At 42.7% G+C, this 24,857-nt stretch overlaps 1 protein-coding gene and 1 long non-coding RNA gene across 5 annotated transcripts in view; one reads left to right on the top strand and one right to left on the bottom strand.

The window, feature by feature from the left end:
* The window catches only part of TRIM26 (tripartite motif containing 26), a 113,912-nt gene that overhangs the window by 38,185 nt on the left and 50,870 nt on the right, over positions 1-24,857 (top strand). The window lies entirely within an intron of this gene.
* Positions 1-24,857, bottom strand: part of LOC128931928 (uncharacterized) — an 82,770-nt gene that overhangs the window by 36,573 nt on the left and 21,340 nt on the right. For all 4 annotated transcript variants that reach the window (XR_013533868.1, XR_013533871.1, XR_013533870.1 and 1 more), the window contains 2 exons: positions 11,638-11,856; positions 1,574-1,631 (listed from right to left, as the gene is read on the bottom strand). This is a non-coding gene — a long non-coding RNA (uncharacterized LOC128931928). The remainder of the gene's footprint in view (positions 1-1,573; positions 1,632-11,637; positions 11,857-24,857) is intronic.

Below are 24,857 nucleotides of genomic sequence, written 5' to 3'. Positions count from 1 at the left end.
GAATTATCTCCTTCATGACCAGAGAATAACTTTGTCTTGCTTTGTTGGCAAGAGGTATTAATCTAGATATGGCTGTAATTATAGTTCATACAAGAAATGTGTTGTGAAAAAATTGAGCTAATATAGAGAAGAGAAAAGAAAAGTTGGGGCTTAGTTGCATTCAAATCCCTGGTTCCAGTTGTACCTAAGGTGCAATTGCATTCTTACTTTTCCTTTAGTTTGCTAAATAAGATAATGAAACCCCATTTTGACAAGGTTAAGTTAGATTTCTATCATTTTTCTAGTAATAACGTAGTGATTTTATTTGCCCAGATGTTATAGCTCACCTAAAAAAACCCCTATCTATCCAGGGCTTTTTTTGCCTTTTATTTATTTTTTTTTTTTGAGACAGAGTCTCACTCTATCTCCAGGCTGGAATGCAGTGGCTCACTGCAACCTCCATCTCCTGGGTTCAAGTGATTTTCCTGCCTCAGCCTCCAGGGTAGCTGGGACTACAGGTGTGCACTACCACACCTGGCTAATTTTTGTGTTTTTAGTAGAAACGGAGTTTCACCATGTTGGCCAGGTTAGTCTCAAACTCCTGACCTCAGGTGATCCACCTGTCTCAGCCTCCCAAAGTGCTGGGATTACAGGCATGAACCACTGTGCCTGGCCTATTGCCACTTTAAACACTGTGTCCAGTGATGTTTCCTTCACACCTAGAAGTCTTCAGAGGATTTGTATGGACTGTGAAATCCTCTAGTGACATGGAAGTTTCTGTGTCATGAAGATAGAGAAATTGTGATGCCTGAATGCCTGAGGTTTTTTGGAGTGAGGTAGTACGCATTTGCAAGTAATTTTAAACTATATAATCCAGGATTAAAAGATAAACTATTGTTGCATTTAGCAGTGTGTTTAGAATACAATAATTTTGTTGTTGTTTTGTAATAGAACTGAAGCCAGTATTAAAGCAGCTCAACCAAAGTTTCTTCTCTGGTTCAGACAAGAAGCAAAAGGACAGACTCCCTGTGGAACCTAGCATCGTTCTCCTTCCACAGCACTAGCATTTGCGCTCCGTAAGATCTTTGCAAACCACACACAAGAATTGCTGGTCATCCTGCCAACAGAAAAAGATGCTGCTCACAGAACCAAATTTCCTGTGCTGGATTGTCACTCATGGGCTTGTAGGAGACTGGAGACCCAAGGTGGCCAAAATCCGGCTGGGCCTGACGTCTCCCTGTTGCAAGGGCTCCTCGTGGAATGGAGATCACATGGCTCCCGTGGTGGATCTCATAGTGGCACAGCAAGTGATGCAGACATGCCAGGGGCCATGGCCACAGAAGATGCTCCCAGGGTCCCCTGTGTACTCCAGACAGACACTGCAGGGCACCTCTCCCAAGCAGGTTCCCAGTCAGGGGCCCCATTGTCATGACTTCTGTCTAAGGTGTGCTCAGAAATCTCTTCATAAAACCTGTGACTTTTTGACAGGTGGAGGATGTGGTCAGGAATGGGAAAAGGATTCAAGATGGGAAGAGGGAGGAGTTCAGAATGAAGAGGGATAATCTGTGCCACAGATACTGGCCCTGTGTCTTACCTGGAATTCTGTCTCCTGCAATATGAAGGGTTTTGCCTGGGAGGAGGTAGTGAGAACTCTAGGAGAGAAAAACGGAGAGAATAGTTTGCCTGTTAAACCTTTACCTAGAGGAGCAAAAAACACATGGTTCCATTTTGTGCCTCCTTTCCTCGAGTTTTAGCCAAAGGTTTGGCTAAGTAGTTGCTATTGACCTCGTGTTAAGCCTGTACTTGGGTACAGTTTTGCCAGGGCACTCACTCCTATATCCTCCTCCTCACCTCTTTCAGGCAGGGTGGGGAATAGCAGTAGGAGGAGATTTTGGGAGCCTGGCAACTCCTGCCAGCACGGCAGGACAGCCCCTTTGGGGATGTGTGGTGCCCCATCTGCTGCCCTCTGAAGAATGCACTGCCTTCACTTTCCTTTACTGTGTTAGGAGTCCATCCAGACTGGTCTATCCAAATAATAGTTTCTTTTTCCCACAGGCAATCAGGAAATGATTCCTTTCCCTACTAGTTCTGTCTAGTGCCTGGGAATGTTGAGTCAGTCTCTCAATAAGTCATTGACTAAGGAAATCTTTCCTGCACTGAGCCTCCCAGTTCAGGTTGCTTAGGGAACCTGATATTTTCATGGAATCCATCTACACATGGGCACCCAACAGCAGAGTTAATGGTGATGACCAAAGTGAGCAAACAAGTATAGTTGTGCCAGCTTCCTGGTTGCCCATGCAGATAAGTCAGCAGGATCGGGACACGAGGAAGAGTAAATGTGAGATAGTCATGTGACTTCTGCAATCCTATTCCAGATTTTTTAACCCAGAAATTTTGCTGAAATTTTGATGAGATGCTGAACTTTCTTTGTGGCATACACTGGCACTGTCTGTCCCATGATACAGCTATCTCGCGTTACCGTTTTTCTTGAGCACTGATGAGTAAGGTTGGTATATTTAATTCTTCATATCAACAAAAACCCCTTTTCCTATAAGTCTTAACGTTTAGAGTTTAAGGAACTAAAACTTTTTGTGAAATAGTTGACGCTTCACTGATAACGATTTATTGCTTGGATTAATACATTTTCCAAAATTTGTCTTATGTAGAATATGGTTTGCAACCAGCAGAACCGTTAATCTATACTGTGATGATAAGCACTATTTGTGCTGTTTAAAAGCTTCTGCTTACTGATGTAAAATGCTCTATTTAGTTACACATGTAGCTAAACTGTATACTAACATCTGATGGCATTTTTCCAATGTTTGTTGCTTTTTTCAAATACTTTATTATACAAAGCTGTTCTTAATATTTTTCAAGTTTTTCTCTTCGAATTTTGCTAACATTTTTCTTGAATTATGAGCACTGACAGAATGTGCTTAGTGCTTTCAGCTCTTTACACAGCGTTTGAGCATGATTTGCATCTAGTATTTACATTGCTAGCAATAAGCCATCTGTGAGTTTTGTCAGAATTATTGGGGATTTTTTAAATTTTAGAAATGTAAATTCTTGTTTCTTTTGAACTGAATCTTATGCAATTGCAAAGGCATTTCCAGTTGTTATACTTTTTGTATAATATTAGATGTTCCAGATTATGATTCATTATCATTGCTTCCTTGTTCCCTTTGAGATCCACAAGATTCATGTTTACAATATTTAGAAACAATATTAAAAAGATATCCAAAGTTTGTCACTTTATTATTACTGTTTGTTCTTAATATTCTATTTAAGTTTTTGAATTCATAGATATCAAAACACTGCACAATTGTGATTTCCACAGGAGCAAATAGGCTCTCTGAGAGTTATAACAATATTAGGATAATGCTAAACTGACAGTTTTTCTAAATCTCAGTAAAGAATGTGCAGCAGCCCAGAAACACTGCTTGTCCAGGCTACCTGTGATCTCAGGCTGTAGTGTCAGCTCTTCCTGGGTCTCCAGCCCACCAGTCTAACCTGAAAATTCTGTACTTGCCAGCGCCCCACAGTCACATGAGTGAACTGGCCCAGACTGGTCACCAGGGTCAGTTTCTGTGTGACATTAATTCATTCAATGTTCAGCAGTCTCATTGGAGCTGAGATGTACCTATCATCTACCTTTTGGGTGCTCAGGGTGGAGAACCAGAAAAGTATAACCTAGTGTGTGTCCTCAAAGAACTAACAATATGGGGCGGTACCCATAGGTCTGGGAACACCTTATTGACTCTGAGAGGCATAGCAAGAGATGTCAGAGACCAGTCCATCCTCAAATGCCAAAGGAAATGCAGAGAAATAGTTTGCTTAAGTTCATAGACCAGATATCCAGTGGTCAGGGATTTTCATGAATAAGATGGAACTTCGCGTGGAACCCAAGAGATGTGTATGATTTGAGTGGATGAAGAAAATGAAGACTTTCCGAGCAGCTAGAAGTTATGGAGCAGCAAAGTGTGGGATTGAGCACAGTGGGTTCAGAGGATAGATAGCAGTTTAATACTTTTTAGTAAATATCTCCCAACTGTTTGGCACTATTGGAATAAGTTCATGAACGCCAAATGAAGGCATAAATCAGTGAGAGGCATAATAAAAGCTGAGCAGTGCTTGGCTTTTTACGAGCTGATCCTGATAGGAGCAGCTATTCAACATAATTGCCAGGTCATTGTTACACAGTCCCTGCCTTCTAGGGGCTCACTGCTTATTAGGAGAGACATCTGAAAGCTGGTGCAGTGTGTAACTGTTGGATCAGGGATTTGAGCCTGTGGACTGTGGGACCCCAGAGGAGGGTGTGACTACTTTAGGCAGAACAATCCCACAGTTATTTATGTTTAACCTTGAAATTCATTAGAGGATTTTTCAGCAGAGGGTTGTTGCTTGTTAAGTTTGCATTCTCTAGAACCTCAAGGAAAGCTTTACTGTGCATGATGTACCCTTTTATGTTAATGCTGTGTACTGTGATCCTGTTTCAGGGACTTGTACTTAGGATCTGTTACAGTGAGCACAGAAGCAGACCTGTGGGCTCATAATGTAACCCCGCCCCACCTCCCTCCCCCGTGTATACAAGATGAACAGAGCTGTGGAGGTTAAACAACCTGCCCAAACAACATAGTTCATGGTAAAGCCCGAGACTGTACCTGCCCATCCAGTGCTTTTTCAGTACATCCTGGAACCGAGCATAGACCACTTCCCAGGCAGAGCTGACAGCAAGTAAAGAAGATCGTAATCAGGGGACCTAACAACTTTGTCTACAAAGTGTGAATGCCACCTAAGGAGAAACCGTGAGATCAGAAGGATGGGGTAGAAAAGCAGGGACCATGAGGGAGAGTCCTTGGGGGTGCATCTGTCAGACTGACACTGCCTGGCCTGGGCAGTGGAGGGTTGGCAGGAACCACAGGTACTGGTGGTGTGGCTACTACAGAGACAACTGCCTGCGCTTGAACATGGACTCTGCAGTACTCAGCAGTCTCATTCATTGCCCACTGCATTCTACACCAAGTAGAAATGGAAGATGAATGGGTACTTCACAGAGACAAGGTCTAAGAGAAGAAGGAATGTATCCTGTGGCTGTGGAGATCCTTAGAGCTTGGAGGGGAGAGCTTGAGCCCCACTGGTAATGACCTTCACAGCTCCCCAACTCAGTCCTTCCCAAGTCCCCACTGGGGACCAGTTCTGTCTCCAGGATTGAGGGGACTCCCCCAGAACTCATCCATGATAGGGATGTTGGTATCTGCTGTGGGGTAGGACTGATGTGCTGAGGATGGCTCCCCCACAAGCAAGAGATGTGTATTTGCGGAGCCTCCCATCTTATGTCCTCTAGGCAGTGCTAACCGATCCATTTTCTTAAGTGTTCGCTGAGGTGGAACTGCTCCCAGGAGACCACTGGGCTTATTTGTGGGCTTTTAGAGGTTTCTCACACTTCTCACTCTTCCCACTAGAGATCTGGCAGCTGCGTAAATCTCCAGCATTTATCTAGAAACAGACTCATGGCTTGATAAGAGAGAAATTTTGAAGAGGTTCTTACTCTGAAGGAGAATGTCTGGATTGAGCTCCAAGGCCTTTTCCTTGGATTCCTGCTTAGCTTAGGCTGGATTCCCTCAGGCACGCTCCCTGCCTTACCCTGGCAGCAGCCAACACTCAGGAGTTAGAGTGTCTGCTTTTGCCATTCAACAGGCCTGTGCCTGGGCTCTCTCTGCTTTCTCTTCCACAGAGCCTCCTGGTGCACACATGAACTCCAGGGTTCTGGGCCCTGTGGATACTGAGCATAGAGCTTGTGGATACTAGGGCTGCCGGAGATGGAACCTTCTACAAGTGGTGGTGCCTTCTGGCGAATAGTAAAGATAGACATGCCATGTGCAGCATGAGGGGCTGCTAAAGCTCCTCATCTTGAGATGGGGTAAGGAGAGGGATGTAGGCAGAGAGCCACTTCTCAGCAAAAGGAGAGGAGGGCCTCTTCTGGAAACCTTCAGCAGGTCAGGGCTGAGGCCTGTAGGCCAGCATCCCTCATCTTCCCTTCCCTTCTGAAAGCCAACTTCTGAGCCCTCTATCCCTATCAGGAGAATATTTCCCAGTCATAGGTAACCACTGAGCTGTAGTCAGTGGTGTGGGGGTTGCTGGAACTGTGATCACAGGAGTTGTGCTCTGGAGGAACAGGAGCTCAGATGCAGAATGCTACTCTGGGTTTTCTTACTCTCACCTATGGTGCCTCACCTGAAGGGGTTGAGTTAAACTCTTAACCCTGTTCCTTCTGGAGCTCCCATGGAGACTCCTGCTATGCTGCAAAGTCTGGGAGGGGCCCATTTATGGAGGGCAGGTTGGGCAGCCACAGGTTTGGTAGGAGGAAGGAGACCTTCTGGACTCTTGATCCTCAATACCTGGAGAAGGCCAGTTCCTGTGGCTGCCCCTGACCCTAGGACCTGGATCTGAGTTCACAATTTTTCTGCTCCTCCATAAGCTTTCAGGCACAGGGTTACATGAGGCTCAGAAACTCCAGAGTACCTGGTAAGTGGGTCTATTTCTGATGGGACAGAAATTCTCAGGTGCTTCTCTTTCAGATTCCTAAATTGCTTATAAGAGATTAAGTGGGAATAAGCCAGTGCCTGAAATGAATTGGCAAATCTGAAGGGGGTGCATGTATATATATAAGCAGGGATAGGCATCTATGTATGTGGATTTGTGCATATGTGTGTGTTTTATAATGTATGGATTTTTGTATATGTGTTTGCACATTGATGTATATAAGCATAGCATGTATGGGTGTGTCATGTATGTTGCTCTGTGACTTCCTCATACTGTGCCACCCTGGCCTTTTCTTGGTTGACCCCACCCTATAGGTTGTAAGGGACAGAACAGCTCTCCACCTGCAGGCATGGAAGTGAGGTAAGGATAAATGTTGGGGAGAGCTGGGCCTCTTCACACTTGGAATAAGGAAACAGGAGCTAAATGGTTGGGTCCCTCCCTTTTACAGAATTCTGCCTTAATAAAAGCGTCACTTCCTATGGGATTTACAGGAATTAAATTATTTAAACCTCACAAGAGCCTCATGACATAGGGACAGCTTCCAACCCCGTTTTTCAGACAAGAAAACAGGTCACTAGGAGGTTCAGTGGCTCTCAGTGGGCTGATCCATGACTCTGAGGAGACAGTCTGACTGCTAAGCCCAAGTAACCACCCTGTCCTGCTGACCCCATACTTGTCCACTGACCACCTATGAGTTGCCTCCTGTGGGTTTTGACCAGCCTCCCTTCTCCAGGCACAGAGACTGGACTAGAGTCTATTGTATTTGCCACAGTCCCTACGAAGGCTACTACAGGGAGCTGAGGGAGGGGCTTGAAATTGATAGCAGCAGGAGGCAGACAAATCTCTTGGCAGATAGAGGCTCATGCCCGGAGAAACTGCACCTTCAAACCAAAAACAGCCTGAAGCTGTTTGTTCTTGTTGAAACGACCCGAAGTGAGAATTTCTGTTCCTGTTTGTCCACTCTCCCAATTGGTTCTCTCTGAATAATGCTTTTTAGCCAATTGAATGTTGTCCTTTCCAATGCTACTGTGCCTATAAAAGCCCCAAATTCAAACACACAGAGGGACTCCCTACCCTTCAGGTTGGGGGTAAGAAACCAATCTCCCATCCCCTGTCCACTGACGGCTGTTTTATCACTCAATAAAGCTATTTTCCCTCTTCACCCTACAACTGTCAGGGTGACCTCCTTCTTGGCTGGAGGACAGGAACTCGGAACCCACTGTGGTTCTCTGCCCTCTGCCAGCAGAGGGCAGCTGCCCCATATGATGGGAAGAGGCTGATAGGGCTGTTAATGCACCGGACTAAAAGCGCTAATTAGCACGTTATAACACCCCCTCGGGGCTTCAGGGTTGCAGACACCCCTGCCTCGACGCCACCCTGTACCCTCTCATCTGGACACCAGGGGGTCCAGCCGCAAGCTCCATACAGAGCCCGCTTCTGTGCCTGAGCTTGGTTGGCTGGCCCGGTTGTAAACTTGCTCACACTCCCTCTCCTGTCAGGGGCTGAGCACGCAGTCGTGGTGGCCACAGGATCCATGCTGGAGTGCAAGCCAGGTGTGGCTGATGAGCTGAGTAAATGGGGCATCTCCTGTGGGAGCCTCACCCAAATGAGGGAGGGTGCGGGGTGGGGGGTGGGGTACCACTGACCTCAGGGGTCTTGGACTGGCAAGTGGCTGAGAAAAACCCCGTGTCAGAGTGACCCATAGGCTGGTGGAGTATGCTTGCTGCAGGTGGGGAAAGGATGGGCTATATCTGCCCTGGAGGGAATAAATGGTGTTTTTATCAGGGAATATGAGGTGCACCATCCAGAATGCTGAAGACCAGCAGTGGCCATGCAGAGGGTATTCATCACCGTTTTATTTCACAGCCTGAGAACACAGCCCATGTGGGCCTGAGAGTCTTAGGGTATTCACTCATCTCCTTCTAATTCCTGCTGGACCCTACTTCTCTTCTTCCAACTGAACTTCTGGTAATACTAGCATTACAGAATGAACTGTGAGGGGGAGTCTAGCCAAGCCCCTGCTGCCACTTCCTCCACTCTTCTACTTCCTAGTGGGGTCTCCTGGATGGTGTGAGAGGAGAGCAACTGAGATAGCAAGAGAACTTGACATTTACACTGATAAAGAGAAAGTGGGATGTCTACTTATGAGAAAGGCAAGGGCTGCCGTAGGGAAGGGGATTAGGGAAGTTCTAACTGCCCCCAAGGATCACTTAGTGAAAGCTGTAAATGTTTTTAAATTACCTATTGCTATGTAAGAAATTACCACAAATATAGCAGCTGATAATAACATGTATTATCTCACATTTTCTGTAGGTTAGAAACCCAGGTATAGCTATACTGGTTCCTCTGCCTTAGAGTTTCTTACAAGGTGTTAATCAGAGTGTCTGCCATGGCTGGTTTCTATCTGAAAGCTGAACTGGGGAAGGATCCACTTCCAGGCTTCGGTGATTGTTGGAAGGATTAAGTTCCTTGACGAGTGTTAGACTGACATCCTCAGTTCCTTAAGGGCTAGTGGCCAGAGGCTGACCTCAGTTCCCTGCCATGTGAGCCTTTCTGCTCCATCAAAACTTGCAAGCAAAGAGGGCAGAAGACAGAGTCATCTAGCAAGACAGAAGTGGGTATCTCATATGACCTCATTACAGAAGTGACGTCACTTTTGCCATATTCTGTGGTTAGAAGCACGTCACAGGTCACACCCATTTTCAAGTGGAGATTTCACCAGGCAGCAGGATCACTGGTTGCCATCTTAGGATCTGTGTGTATAGGGATATTCCTGGTCAGAGATACCAAGAAAAGTGGTTAGCCAGGCCTCTTGCCTGGACAGTATCACACAGGCTGGACCATCACTAAACAAGGAGTAACCCAGGTCCTGGGATAGACCAGATGATCTGCAGAGGTGAGCTGTGTTTATGAAAGCAAATCCTTGGATCCAAAAATCAGAAATGTTACAGGAAAGGCTGCTTCTGAGTTCTCTGTGAACCTGGGAGGGCATGGCCTCTTAATATTTGTCCCTGTTACTTTTCAGACCTCCTGCATCTCTAAAGAACCACCATCACTAAGTCAACTTTATAATTCAAAATAACTATTTTGAGACAGGGTCTCACTGTTGCCCAGGCTGTAGTGCAGTGTTGCAATCACAGCTCATTGCAGCCATGACCACCCTGGGCTCAGGTGACCCTCCTGCCTCAGCTTCCCAGATAGCCGAGATTACAGGGGCATACCACCATGCCTGGCTAATTTTCATAGTTTTTTTTTAAAGACAAGGTTTCATCATGTTGCCCTGGCTGGTCTCAACTCCTGGGTTCAAGTGATCTGCATGCCTTGGCCTCCCAAAGTGCTGGGATTACAGGCAGAAGCCACAGTGCCCATCCTCAAAGTTATTTTTTAAATATCAGATGCACAAAGTTTAAAAACTTAATGTGGCCGGGTGCAGTGGCTCGTGCCTGTAATCCTAGCACTTTGGGAGGCTGAGGTGGGCAGATCACAAGGTCAGGAGTTCGAGACCAGCCTGGCCAATATGGTGAAACCCTGTCTCTACTAAAAATGAAACAGCCTGGTGTGGTGGCACATACCTTGTAGTCCCAGCTACCCAGGAGGCTGAGGAAGGAGAATTGCTTGAACCCAGAGGTGGAGGTTGCAGTGAGCTGAGATAGTGCCACTGCACTCCAGCCAGGGCAACAGAGCAAGACTCCATCTCAAAAAATATATATATAATAAAAATATATATATGGTGAAAAATAAATTCTGTCCTCTATCCCATCAACAGTTTTTCCAAATTCCCTACGTGGACACAACCACTGTTACCAGTTTCTACAGTATTACAGATGGAGGTTTCCCTTTTTTTCCAGATATTTTACCACGTGGAATCTGCAGCTTTATATTCACTTAATGATATGTTTTGAGATTATTCCATTTTTAACATCCCGATCTTGTTCAGTTTAAGATATTGATGACAAGATACTGATAATTCTATTGCCCCTGATATTTTAAAATTTGCAAGTTACAGCAAAAAGTATCCTTATTCCACACCACTGGTACAAGTCTGTTTTGCATTGCTTTGTAGGAATATCCTAGACTGGGTAATTTATTTTTAAAAGATTTTTATTTCTTTTAAAACTCCTCACAGTTCTGCAGGCTGACACAACGTGTGGCACCAGCATCTGCTTCTGTTCAGGGCCTCAAAACTTTGAGATGGAAAGCAAATAGGGAGCAGATGTGTTACAGGGCAAGGGAGTGAGCTAAAGAGAGAGAAGGTAGTAGAGCCAGGCTCTTTTTAACAGTGAAGTCTCACAGTAACAAATAGAGTGAGAACTCACTCATATTTATGAGGAGGGCACGAAGCCATTCATGACGGATACCTCTCATGACCCAAACACTTCCCACTAGGACCAACCTCCAACACTGGGGGTCACATGTCAACATAAGATTTGGAAGGGACAAATGTCTAAACTATATCACCAATGGAGTTATCTGGGCACATAGCAGCCCTGATTAAAAGCTTCATTCTACACCCTTTCTTGAGGCTAGGTCTAAATTTTGGCCAATAAGATGAAGCAGATGTGAAGTTGTAAGTTTTGCCCTTAAAGGTCAGGGCTGTTTTCTCTGTTCCTGCTTTCCCTTCCCTCCTTAAGGACCATAGACATGGTCTGGGTACTCCAAGTCATGGTAATAAGGGCAATACCCTTATTATAATTATTATAATAATAGCAGAGAAGGAAGACCATAGGAGCCCAGATGCCTGGACAACTTCATAATGCAGAAATGCCCTAGTGGCCCTGGAGTGTCTGCCTCACTTTCATGGGAAACATACACCCTGCTTTCCTATTTGACCGTCTGGGTTGCTGCTGCACACAACTGAATTGATACCCTATCTAGTAAGTAGAGAGAGATTAGGACTTCTGAGGAGTGAGGAGCTGTAGTCTGTTCTGGAGATGAGCAGAGACATATTTAGTGTTCACCACTCGGCTCCCTGGGATATTTATTCTGAGTTGAAGTAAGGGAAACCCAGGGCACTGGGGGCAGCACAGGGAGATTGGAGACTGTTATTTCCCCATATTTCTAGTCATGGAGGATTCTCTGGGGTGGTGGTGGGGGTGGGGGAGTATTTGTACTCACCAGGCATTATATTTGTGTCTTTATTCTTTCACTTCCTTTCCTCTTTACACACCAGATCCCTTACTCATTCCAGCGGAATCAGACTCTGCCTCTCCTCATCTTCCTCCTGCTTCTGCTGCTATCGGATGACAGATGCAGGGCAGTTCTTTAGGTGATCATGGACTGACACAGTTCTCTTTTATTCTTGCTTGTCGTTCTCAAAAATAACTTTAGAATGTGCTGGAAATGAAATAAATATCCTGAGATGCACAGGAACTACCTGAAATAGCCCGGACTTTATTCCTCTCCCTCCTAGGGAATGCAACATTTTGAGTTAGGGAGGAACTGCCTGGGACAGCCTGGGCTTTTGTTCCTCTCTCCTGTGGAAGCAAGATGTCCTTGAAAGCTTTTTTCAGTGATTCACAATGCCTCTGAGGCATACAACCCTGGTCAGGTTGCCTTTTGGGGACCTTCAGCTGTGGTGCAATTAGGGCACATGCAGTTGAGACTCCATCCACCATTGGCAACTTTGTTGAGCCTGAAGGGACTGGCTCATAGTGCTTCTAGGCTTCTGTTGTCCCTTGCTGCCTATTTGTATGTAGTAAACCTGCGTCATATAGCTGGTTGGGTGTTCGTTCTCTCACCATACTTGGCAGTTGGTAAAACCAACCCAGGGTGCAGCATTCTGACTCCTAATTTTGTTGGTTGACATAATGATAGTTTTTCCTATTCTCTATACAGTGTGAGTCCTCCCTTGGGATTGGTTATTTGTGAACCTGCTTCACAGCAAGGACCGTGGAGGTTGAGGATGAGAGAAACAACCCCTCAGGTTTAAAAGAAAAAGAAAAAAGGGAATACAGGGTCGTTTACCATCAGTTTTGTGGGGCAACCTGACACATTTGACCCCTGATGTCTCTAAAATACATATTCCATTATAAATAGAACACTTACCATATTCTGATTATTACAAACATTTCATTAGGTCCAGCTAACACTTCAAAGCTGAGGATTACATAAGGGCACAAATACCGGGAGAGGAGGATCTTCGGGGGCCAGCTTTGTGCCTGCCTACCACAAAGGTGACCTGAGAACCACCTAATGCACAGATTCTCACAGTGCTGTAGGAAGGTGTGCAGAGATTAGGAGATACAGACCTGAAGTCAGGATTTGGTGCTCAACCTTAGTAATACAAATCAAAATTATGATCCTAGAAAGGTGGTCCACAATTTCTGGTAATACTGGGGTTAAAAGCAGCAATTTTGGTAGGTAGAAAACTAAAGGTGAGGAAATGAAAAGAAGGCTAGCTGTGCTAATAGTTAATGTTCTCTGCCATTTTTCTCATGGACCAGAGAATCTGCAAATCTCCTTCTGTTTAATGATTATGTGGTTTAATAATCATACTCTGGCTGAACAGCCTTGTCCTTCTCCGAGAACATAGATTATCCAGCTGCCCTGCCCACAGATCTCTGCAGCCCAAGCCACCGAGGCACTCAGAGACACTTTCCAGGTTGAATACAGCTAAATAAACTGCACAACGTTTACACGACTGCATCCAGCCAGAACAGGCCAACACATCCTACCCAACATCTCAAACCCATCTGCAGGTGAAACTTTATCTGCATGAAAGCTACTCTACACAATTGGAAGAAGAGACTTCTAGGAGATGCGCAGATAACAATGCAAAAACATGAAAAACAAGGAAACATGATAATGCTAAAGAAACAATAATTAGTAGCCAATCCAGAAGAAATTATCTGAAAATAAATTCAAAATAATTTTAAGAAAACTGAACTAGATATAGGAGAATACAAATAGATAACTCAGCAAAACCAGAAAATCAATTCATGATCTGAATGAGAAATTTGACAAAGGGTAGATATTATGCCTGTACATCCAACACTTTGGGAGGCCAAGATGGAAGGATCACTAGAGTCCAGGAGTTTGAGACTAGCCTGGGCAACATAGAAAAAAGATAAAAGAATAACGGAAAAAAAAAAAAAAACATCAAATCTTAAAGAAATCCAGTGAGTGAAAAAATGCAGTCAAGAGCTTTAACAACAGCCTAAAGACTCAGGCAGCATTAAGAAAATTTGTAGCACTAAATGCCCACATCACAAAGTCAGTAATATCTCAGATTAATAACCTAACATCACTACTAAAAGAACTAGAGAAGCAAGAGTACCCCAAACCCAAAGCTAGCAGAACATAAGAAATAATCAAAATCAGAGCTGAACTGGAGACTGAGACATGAAAAACCATTCAAAAGATTCACAAATCCAGGAGTTCTATTTTTAAAAAAATTAATAAGGTAGACCACTAGCTAGACTAATAAGAAAATATCCAAATAACATAATTAGAAGTGACTAAGAAGATATTACCACTGACCCCACAGAAATACAAATAACCATTAGAGTCTATTATGATCACCTGTCTGTACACAAACTAGAAAATTTAGAAGAGATGGATAAATTCCTGGAAACATAAACCTTCTCAAGACTAAACTAGGAATAAACTGATTCCCTGAACAGAGCTCCAAAATAGAATCAATAACAAATATCCTCCCAACCAAAAAAATCCCAGGACCAGTTGGATTCACAGCCAAATTCTACCAGGTGTACCAAGAAGAGCTGGTACCATTCCTACTGAAACTATTCCAAGAAATTGAGGAGGAGGGACTCCTCCCTAATTTATTCTATGAGGCCAGCATTGTTCTGATACCAAAATCTAGCAGAGACACAACAAAAAAAAGGTAACTTCAGGCCAATATTCTTGATAACATTGATGGGAAAATCTTCAAAATATTTGGAAACTAAATCCAGCAGCATATCAAAAAGCTAATCCACCACAATCAAGTAGGCTTTATTGCAAGATTGGTTGAGTAGACCCAAAACAATAAATATAACTCATCACGTAAACAGAACTAAAAGCAAAAACCATATAATTATCTCACTCAATAAAATTCAGCATCACTTTATGTTAAAAGCCTTTTAATAAAATTCAGCATCACTTTATGTTAAAAGCCTTTTAATAAAATTCAGCATCACTTTATGTTAAAAATTCCCCATAAAGCCTGGGTGCGGTGGCTCATGCTTGTAATTCCAGCACTTTGGGAGGCCGGGGCAGGTGGATCACAAGGTCAGGAGTTCAAGACCAGCTTGACCAACGTGGTGAAACCCCATCTCTCCTAAAAATACAAAAACTAGCCAGGCACGGTGGCATGTGCCTGTAATTCCAGCTACTCAGGAGGCTGAGGCAGGAGAATCGCTTGAATCTGGGAGACAGAGGTTGCAGTGAGCTGAGATCATGCCACTGCACTCCAGCCTGGGTGACAGAGCAAGATTCCATCTAAAAAAAAAAAAAAGAAAAAAAATCCCCATAAACTAGGTGTTGAGGAAACAGAATTATAAGAGCCAACTATGGCAAACCCACAGCCAGTATCATACTGAATGGGCAAAATCTGCAACCATTCCCCTTGAAAAGTGGTACAAGACAAGGAAGCCTTTTCTCACTACTCCTATTCAACAGTGTTGAAAGGCCTGACCACAGCGATCAGGCAACAGAAATAATAGAGGGCATCCAAATAGGAAGAGAGGAAGTCAAACTATCATTGTTTACAGACACCATGATTTTATATCTAGAAAACCCTAAAGGTCCTTTAGCTGATAAACAATTTCAGCAAAGTTTCAGGAGACAAAATCAATGTACAAAAATTACTAACATTCCTATACACAGCAGCCAAGCCAAGAGCCAAATCAGGAGCACAATCACATTAATAATTGCCACAAAAAGAATAAAATACCTAGGAATGCAGCTAACTAAGCCAGTAAAGGATCTCTACAACCAGAAACACAAAACATTCTTCAAAGAAATCAGAGATGACACAAACAAATGGAAAAACTTTCAATGCTTATGGCTAGGAAGAATCAATATCATTAGAGTGGCCATACTACCCAAAGCAATTTATAGATTCAATGCTATTCCTTTCAAACTATCAATTATAGTCTTTACAGGACTAGTAAAACTTTTCAAATTCATATGGAATCAAATAGCCTGACTAGTCAAGGCATTCCTAAGGAAAAAGGACAAAGTGGAGGCATCACATTACCTAACTTCAAACTATAGGGTTACTGTAACCAAAACATCATGGTACTGGTACAAAAGCAGACACATAGACCAATGGGACAGAATAGAACGCCCAGAAATAAGGCTGCACATCTACAGCCATCGGATCTTCAACAAAATTGACAAAAACAAGCAATGGGGAAATAGCTCCCTATTCAGTAAATGGTGCTGGGATAACTGGCTAGCCATATGCAGAAGATCATGACCCCTTATACTATGTACAAAAATTAAGATGATTTAAAGACCAACCCAAAATTATAATCCCGTAGATAACTTAGGGAGTACTATTATGGACATTGGAACTGTAGGAATTTGGTCAGGGTGGTGGGATAAATCATAAGAGAAAAATTACAGAGAACAGGATGCAAACCTTTTCAAAACTTGAGAAAGAAATATCTAGGAACAAGCAGGTAAGGGAACACCAAACAGATTTGACCTAAAGAAGACTACCCCCAAGTGTATACAAGGGGACTTCAACAAGTTGAAGAAAAATGCATATATGAAAAACTATGCATGGATTTCAAAATCTTTTGTGTCAAAATAAACATGTCTGAAATGAATTTAGTTTGAGGCACAAGGGAGAATAAGGCATAAGTTCAAAAAGAGCCTTGGTGCCCACAAAGTGAATACGGCTTAGATCACAGCACCCAAATTCTTTCAAATATCTGGAAAGTTTTTCCAAGAAGGATGACTACAACTAATTCCAGACAGTGAAAACTACAATAAATACTGGACTCTTCAATACCCAGATACTGAAAAATAACTGCTAGCATCCAGGAAAACATGCCCTCACCAAATGAACTAAATAAGGCACAAGAGACCGATCCTGGATAAACCCAGATATGTGACCTTTCAGACAGATAATTCGAAGTAGCCATGTTGAAGAAATTCAAGGCCAGGTGCACTGGCTCATGCCTTTAATCCCAGCTCTTTGGGAGGCTGAGGCGGATGGATCATGAGGTCAAGACATCAAGACCATCCTGGCCAACATGGTGAAACCCCATCTCTACTAAAAAGAAAAAAAATTAGCTGGGCCTATAGTCCCAGCTACTCAGGAGGCTGAGACAGGAGAATTGCGTGAACCGAGGAGGTACAGGTTGTGGTGAGCCAAGATCATGCTGCTGCACTCCAGCCTGCTGGCAGAGCTAGACTCCAACTCAAAACAAAAGAGAGAGAGAGAGAGAGAGAGAGAGAGAGAGAGAGAGAGAGAGAGAGAGAGAATACATAGTCAAGTAAATAAAGGGGAAAATACAAATTCAGAGGAGATAAAAAATAAAAAACAATAATGTGTGCCTACAGGATCTAGAAAATAGCCTCTACGGGGCAAATCTATCTATCTCCCTCTCTCTATATATATATATAGAGAGAGAGGAATAGAAAGTTTATTCAAAGGGATAGCAACACTGAACTTCCTAAACCTAGAGAAAGATATCTATATCCAAGTACAAGAAGGTTATAGAACACCATGCCAATTTAACCCAAAGAAGACTACCTCAAGGCATTTAATAATCAAATTCCCAAAGGTCAAGGGTAAAGAAAGGACCCTAAATGAGAAAGGAGAGAATAGAAACAAACAACATACTATGGAGCTCCAATACATCTGGCAGCATATTTTTCAGTGGAAACCTTACAGATCAGGAGAGAGTGACATGACATATGTTAAAGTGCTGAAGGGAAAAAAACTTTTACCCTAGAATAGTATATCCAACAAAAATATCCTTCAAACATGAAGAATACATGGAGACTTTCCCAGACAAACAAAAGCTGAAGGATTTCATCAACACTAGACTGGGCCCATAAGAAATGCTTAAGGGGGGAGTACTTCAGTCAGAAAAGGACATTAATGAGCAACGAGAAATAATCTGAAGGTACAAAACTCACTGGTAAGAGTACACAGAAAAGCATAACATTGTAACTGTGGTGTGTAAGTAGAAAGAATAATAAACCAAAAATAATAGCTGCAACAACTTTTCAAGACATGGTGCAATAAGACAAAAATCAGAAACAACAAAAACTTAAAAATTGGGTGGATGAAGTTAAGGTGTAGAGTTATTTTGTTTTTGTTTATTTGTTAATGCAAACAGTGTTATCAGGTTAAAATAATGGGTTATAAAATAGGATTTGTAGTACTCATGGTAACCTTAAATCAAAAAACATACACTGGATACATAAAAAATAGAAAGCAAAAACCTAAATCATATCATCAGAGAAAATTACGTTCCTGAAAGGAAGACAGGAAGAAAAGAAGAAGACCACAAAACAACCAGAAAATAAATAAATAACATGGCAGGAATAAGTCTTTGCTTATCAATAATAACACTGAATGGAAATGGACTAAATAACTCTCCAATCAAAAGACATAGACTGGCTGAATGAATGAAAAAAACAAGACCTATTGGTCTGTTGCCTACTAGAAACACACTTCACCTATAAAGACACACATAGACTGAAAGTTAAGAGTTGGAAAGATATTCCATGCCAGTGGAAACCAGGAAAAAGAACAGGAGTATAGATTTTGATACAAAAACTACAAGAAAAGACAAAGTCATTATACAATGATAAAGAGGTTAATATGGTTTCCGTTTTTGTGTCCCCACCCAATTTTTGTGTTCTATTGTAATCCTCAGTGTTGAAGGTGGGGTCTAGTGGGAGGTGATTGGATCATGGGGTGGATTCTTCATGAATAATTCGGCACCATCCTCTTAGTGCTCTACTCATGATAGTGAGTTCTTCTGAAATCTGGTTGCTTAAAAGTATGTAGCACCTCCCCACACCAGCCACCTGCCTTGGTCCTACTCCTGCTATGTAGATGTTTGCTCCCACTTTGCATTCTTCCATGCCTGAAAGCCACCTCATGCATTCCCAGAATCAGATGCTGCTATGCTTCCTATACAGCCTGTGAAACTGTGACCCAATTTAACCTCTTTTCTTCATAAATTAGTCTTGATATTTATTTATAGCAGTGCAAGAACAGAATAATACAGAAAATTGGTACAGAGGGGTGAGGCATTGCTATAAAGACACCTGAAAATATGGAAGCAGCAGTGGAACTGGGTAAGAGACAGAGGTTGGAGGAGTGTGTAGGTTCCCAGAAGATGAGAGAAAGTGATATGGATAATGAAGTCCAGGCTGAGGAGGTCTCAGATGGAGATGGGGAACTTATTGGGACCTAGAGTGAAGGTCACTTTTGTTATATGTTAGCAAAGAGGTTGGAGATATTGTGCCCTTGCCCTAGGAATCTGTGGAACTTTGAACTTGAGAATGATGATTTAGGGTATCTGGCAGAAGAAATTGCCAAGGGGCAAAGCATTTAAGAAGTGACCTGGCTGCTTTTGGTAGCCTATGCTCATATTTGTGAGCAAAGACATGACCAGAAACTGGAACTTACATTTAAAAGGGAAGCAGAGAGAGAGGAGATCCAAGATGGCAGTTTAGGAGAAGCTCAGGATTGCAGCTCCCAGTGAAAGCGCAGAGGGTGAGTGGACACCACATTTCCAGATGGATCTTTATTGCCCACAGACCAGGAGATTCCCAGGCAGAGGAGCCCCATGGGTTGCCAGCACAGCTATTTTGGCCAGCATGGCAGTTCTCCATACAAAATACACTGGTCTGGTTGCCCTTTTAAGCTGGCGATTGGAGCTCCGGGAAGGCAGAGTCACCCATTCATCTGATTAAACGGGACAGAAACAGGGAGCCAGGCCAGGAGATTCCCCAGGCAGTGCAATTGTTTCAGCTTGCGCAGTGGGTCGCCGTACAGGAAATCACACAGATCCTGGCCCCTTTTCAGCAGGATACTGGAACACCTGGGAGAGAGTCAACCGTTCAACTTAAAAAAAAAAAAAGGCTCTGAGGCAGGGAGTCAGGTGATTAGGCTCGGTGGGTCACACACACACACACACACACACACACACAGACACACAGAAATAGCAATTGGAAATGTCCTGGGTTGAGAGTTTCATGGCAAGCACAGGTGAACCAGGGACGTCCATCATTGCTGAGGCACTCCACCCCCTATGGAGGTAGTCCACCATTGCTGAGGCAGCCCACCATTGTCGAGGCAACCTGCCACTACAGAGAGAGCCCGCCATTACAGAGGTGGGTCACCATTGCCGAGGAAGTTCTAACCACACCCATATAAACAGGACTGCAGGGAAGTTCACATTGCAGCAGGGTGGAGCCCACAGCAGCTCAGCAAAGCCTCTGCAGGCAGACAGTGACTAGGCTGCCTCCTTGCTGGGCAGGGCAGCCCTGAAAAAAAAAAAACAAAACAGCAGCACAATGGAAACTCATAAATAAAGCCCAAACTTCCTGGGACAGAGCACCTAGGGAAAAAACAGGGGTTTATGAGTTCTGTGCAGCAGACTTAAATGCACCTGCCCAGCAGCTTGGAACAACAGAGCTCACAGCTCAGCACTTGAACTCTTATAAAGGACTGACTGTCTCCTCAAGCAGCTCTCTGACCCCCATATATCCAAAGAGTCACCTCACAAAGGACTGATGAGACTGATATTTGGCGGGCATCATTCTGGGACAAAGATAGCAGAAGAAGAAACTGGTAGCAACCCTTACTGTTCTGCAGCTGCCGCAGGTGATCCCCAGGCAAGCAGGGCCTGGAGTGGACCTCAGCAGTCCTACAGCAGAGGGGCCAGACTGTTAGAAGGAAACATAAGAAAGAGAAATACTTCATCTTCAACAATCTGGGCCTCCACTCAGAGACCCAATCTGAAAATCAGCAACTACAAAGATGACAGGTGGATAAATCCACAAAGATGGGAAGAGACCAGCGCAAAAAGGAGGAAAACACCCAAAACTAGAACACCTCTCCTCCTACAAGGGATCACAACTCCTCACCGGCAAGGGAACAAAGCTGGATGGAGAATGAGTGTGATGAAATTACAGAATCAGACTTGAGAACGTGGGTAATGAGAAACTTTTGTGAGTTAAAAGAACATGTTCTAACCCAATGCAAAGAAACTAAGAACTTTGAAAAATGATTTGATGAAATGCTAATGAGAATGCACAACTTAGAGAGGCATCTAAGTGAATTGATGGAGCTGAAAAACACAATAAGAGAACTTTGCGAAGCATGCACAAGTTTCAACAGCTGAATTGACCAAGCAGAAGAAAGGATATCAGAGGTCGAGGATCAACTCAACGAAATAAAACGAGAAGGCAAGCTTAGAGAAAAAAAGCACAAAAAGGAATGAACAAAGTCTCCAAGAAATATGGGACTATGTGAAAAGACCTAATCTACGTTTGATAGGTGTACCTGAATGTGACGAAGAGAATGAATCCAAGCGGAAAAATACTCTTCAGGATATTATCCAGGAAAACTTCCCCAACCTAATAAGGCAGGCCAATATTCAAGTCCAGGAAATACAGAGAACACTACAAAGATATTCCTCAAGAAGAGCAATCCCAAGGCACATAATCATCAGATTCACCAGGGTTGAAATGAAGGAGAAAATGCTAAGGGCAGCCAGAGAGAAAGGTCGGGTTACCCACAAAGGGAAGCCCATCAGACTCACAGCAGATCTCTCAGCAGAAACCCTACAAGCCAGAGGAGAGTGGGGGCTGATATTCGACATCCTTAAAAAAAAGAACTTTCAACCCAGAATTTCATATCCAGCCAAACTGAGCTTCATAAGTGAAGGAAAAATAAAATCCTTTGCGAACAAGGAAGTACTCAGAGATTTTGTCACCACCAGGCCTGCTTTACAAGAGCTCCTGAAAGAGGCACTACACATAGAAAGGAACAACCAGTACCAGCCACTCCAAAAACATACCAAATGCTAAAGAGCATCAACAAAATGAAGAATCTGCATCAACTAATGGGCAAAACAGCCAGCTAGCATCAAAATGGCAGTATCAAATTCACACATAACAATATTAACCCTAAATGTAAATGGACTAAATGCCCCAATCAAAAGACACAGACTGGCAAACTGGATAAAAAGCCAAAACCCATTGGTGTACTGTATCCAGGAAATGCATCTCACATGCAAGGATACACAAAGGCTCAAAATAAAGGGATGGAGGAAGATTTACCAAGCAAATGGAGAGCAAAAAAAGTAGGAGTTGCAATTCTCGTCTCTGATAAAATAGACTTTAAAGCAACAAAGATCAAAAGAGATAAAGAAAGACATTACATAATGGTAAAAGGCTCTTGATGCAACAAGAAGAGCTAACAATCCTAAATATATATGCACCCAATACAGGAGCACCTAGTTACCTATGGCAAGTTCTTAATGACTTGCAAAGAGACTCAGACTCCTACACAATAATAGTGGGAGCCTTTAACACCCAATTGTCAATATTAGATAGATCAACCAGACAGAAAATTAACAAGGATTTCCAGGACTTGAACTCAGACCTGGAACAAGCAAACCTAATAGACATTTACAGAACTCTCCACGCCAAATCCACAGAATATATATTCTTCTCAGCACCACATCACACCTAGTCTAAAATTGACCACATAATTGGAAGTAAATCACTCCTCAGTAAATGCAAAAGAATAGAAATCATAACAAACCATCTCTCAGACCACAGTGCAATCAAGTTAGAACTCAGAATTCAAAAACTAACTCAGAACCAAACAGCTTCATGAAAACTGAACAACTGGCTCTTGAATGTTCACTGGATAAACAATGAAATGAAGGCAGAAATAAAGATGTTATTCGAAACCAACGAGAATGAAGACACAACATACCAGAATCTCTGGGACACATTTAAAGCAGTCTCTAGAGGAAAATATATAGCAATAAGTGCCCACATGAGATGCAAGGAGAGATCCAAAATGACACTCTATCATCAAAATTGAAAGAGCTAGCGGGGCAAGATAAAAAAAACTAAAAACCTAACAGAAGACAAGAAATAACTAAGACCAGAGAAGAACTGAAGGAGATAGAGACACGAAAAACCCTTCAAAACAGTCAATAAATCCAGGAGCTGGTTTTTCAAAAAGATCAACAAAATAGATAGATCACTAGCCAGATTAATAAAAAAGAAAATAGAGAATCACCAAATAGATGCAATAAAAAACGATAAAGGGGAAATCACCACAGATTCCACAGAAATTCAAACCATCATCAGAGAATATTACAAACAACTCTATGCACATCAACTAGCAAACCTGGAAGAAATGGATAAATTCCTGGACACTTGCCTCCTCCCAAGCCTAAACCAGGAAGAAGTCAAAACCCTGAATAGACCAATAACAAGATCTGAAGTTGAGGCAACAATTAAGAGCCTACCACACAAAAAAAGCCCAGGTCCAGAAGGGTTCACAGCCGAATTCTACCAGACACACAAAGAGGAGCTGGTACCATTTCTTCTGAAACTATTCCAAATAATCCAAAAAGAGGGAATCCTTCCCAAATTATTTTATGAGACCAACATCATCCTGATACCAAAACCTGGCAGAGACTCAACAAGAAAAGAAAACTTCAGGCCAATATCCATGATGAACATAGATGCAAAAATCTTCAATAAAATACTGGCAAGCTGATTGCAACAGCACATCAAAAACTTATTGACCATGATCAAGTAGCATTCATCCCAGGGATGCAAGGCTGGTTCAACATATGCAAATCTATAAACGTAATTCACTACATAAACAGAACCAAAGACAAAAACCACATGATTATCTCAATTGATGCAGAGAAGGCCTTTGACAAAATTCAACAGTGCTTTATGCTAAAAACTCTCAATAAACTAGGTATTGATGGAACGTATCTCAAAATAATAAAAGCTATTTACAACAAACCAACAGCCAGTATTATACAGAATGGGCAAAAACTGGAAGCATTCCCTTTGAAATCCGGCACTAGACAAGGATGCCCTCTTTCACCACTCCTATTCAATATAGAACTGGAAGTTCTTGCCAGAGCAATCAGGCAAGAAAAACAAATAGAGGGTATTCAGATAGGAAAGGAGGAAGCCAAATTGTCTCCATTTGCAGACAATATGATTGTATATCTAGAAGACCCCATCGTCTCAGCCCAAAATCTCCTGAAACTGATAAGCATCTTCAGCAAAGTCTCATAAAACAAAATCAATGTGCAAAAATCACAAGCATTCCTATACACCAATAACAGACTTAAAGCCAAATCAAGAATGAACTGCCACTCACAATTGCTACAAAGAGAATAAAATACCTAACAAGGAATGTAAAGGACCTCTTCAAGGAGAACTACAAACCACTGATCAACAAAATAAGAGAGGACACTAACAGATGAAAAATCATTCCATGTTCATGGTTAGGAATAATTAATATTGTGAAAATGGCCATATTGCCCAAAGTAATTTATAGATTCAATGCTATCCCCATCAAGCTACCAATGACCTTCTTCACAGAACTGGAAAAAACCACCTGAAACTTCATATGGAACCAAAAGAGAGCCCACATAGTCAAGTCAATCTAAGCAAAAAGAACACAGCGGGAGGTGTCACACTACTGGACTTCAAACTATACAAGGCTACAGTAATGAAATCAGCATGGTACTGGTACCAAAACAGAGATATAGACCAATGGAACAGAACAGAGGCCTCAGAGGCAACACAACATATCCACAACCATCCGATCCTTGACAAACCTGACAAAAACAAGCAATGGGGAAAGGAGTCCCTGTTTAATAAATGGTGTTGGGAAAACTGGCTAGCCATGTGCAGAAAGCAGAAACTGGACCCCTTCCTGACACCTTACACTAAAATTAACTCCAGATGGATTAAAGACTTAAACATAAGACCTGGCACCATAAAAACCCTAGAAGGAAATCTAGGCAAAACCATCCAGGACATAGGAGTAGGCAAGGACTTCATGACCAAAACACCAAAAGCATTGGCAACAAAAGCCAACATAGACAAATGGGACCTAATCAAACTCCACATCTTCTGCACGGCAAAAGAAACAGTCATTAGAGTGAATTGGCAGCCAACAGAATGGGAAAAATTTTTGTAGTTTACCCATCTGACAAAGGGCTGATATCCAGAATTTACAAAGAACTAAAACAGATTTGCAAGAACAAAGCAAACAAGCCCATTCCAAAGTGGGCAAAGGATATGAACAGATACTTTACAAAAGAAGACATACATGAGGTCAACAAACATATGAAAAA

The sequence above is a fragment of the Callithrix jacchus genome, chromosome 4 (assembly GCF_049354715.1).
Source record: "Callithrix jacchus isolate 240 chromosome 4, calJac240_pri, whole genome shotgun sequence".
In the NCBI taxonomy this organism is placed as follows: domain Eukaryota; kingdom Metazoa; phylum Chordata; class Mammalia; order Primates; family Cebidae; genus Callithrix; species Callithrix jacchus.
The sequence above is the reverse complement of the archived record's forward strand: the minus strand, read 5'-3'. Positions and strand labels throughout refer to the sequence as shown.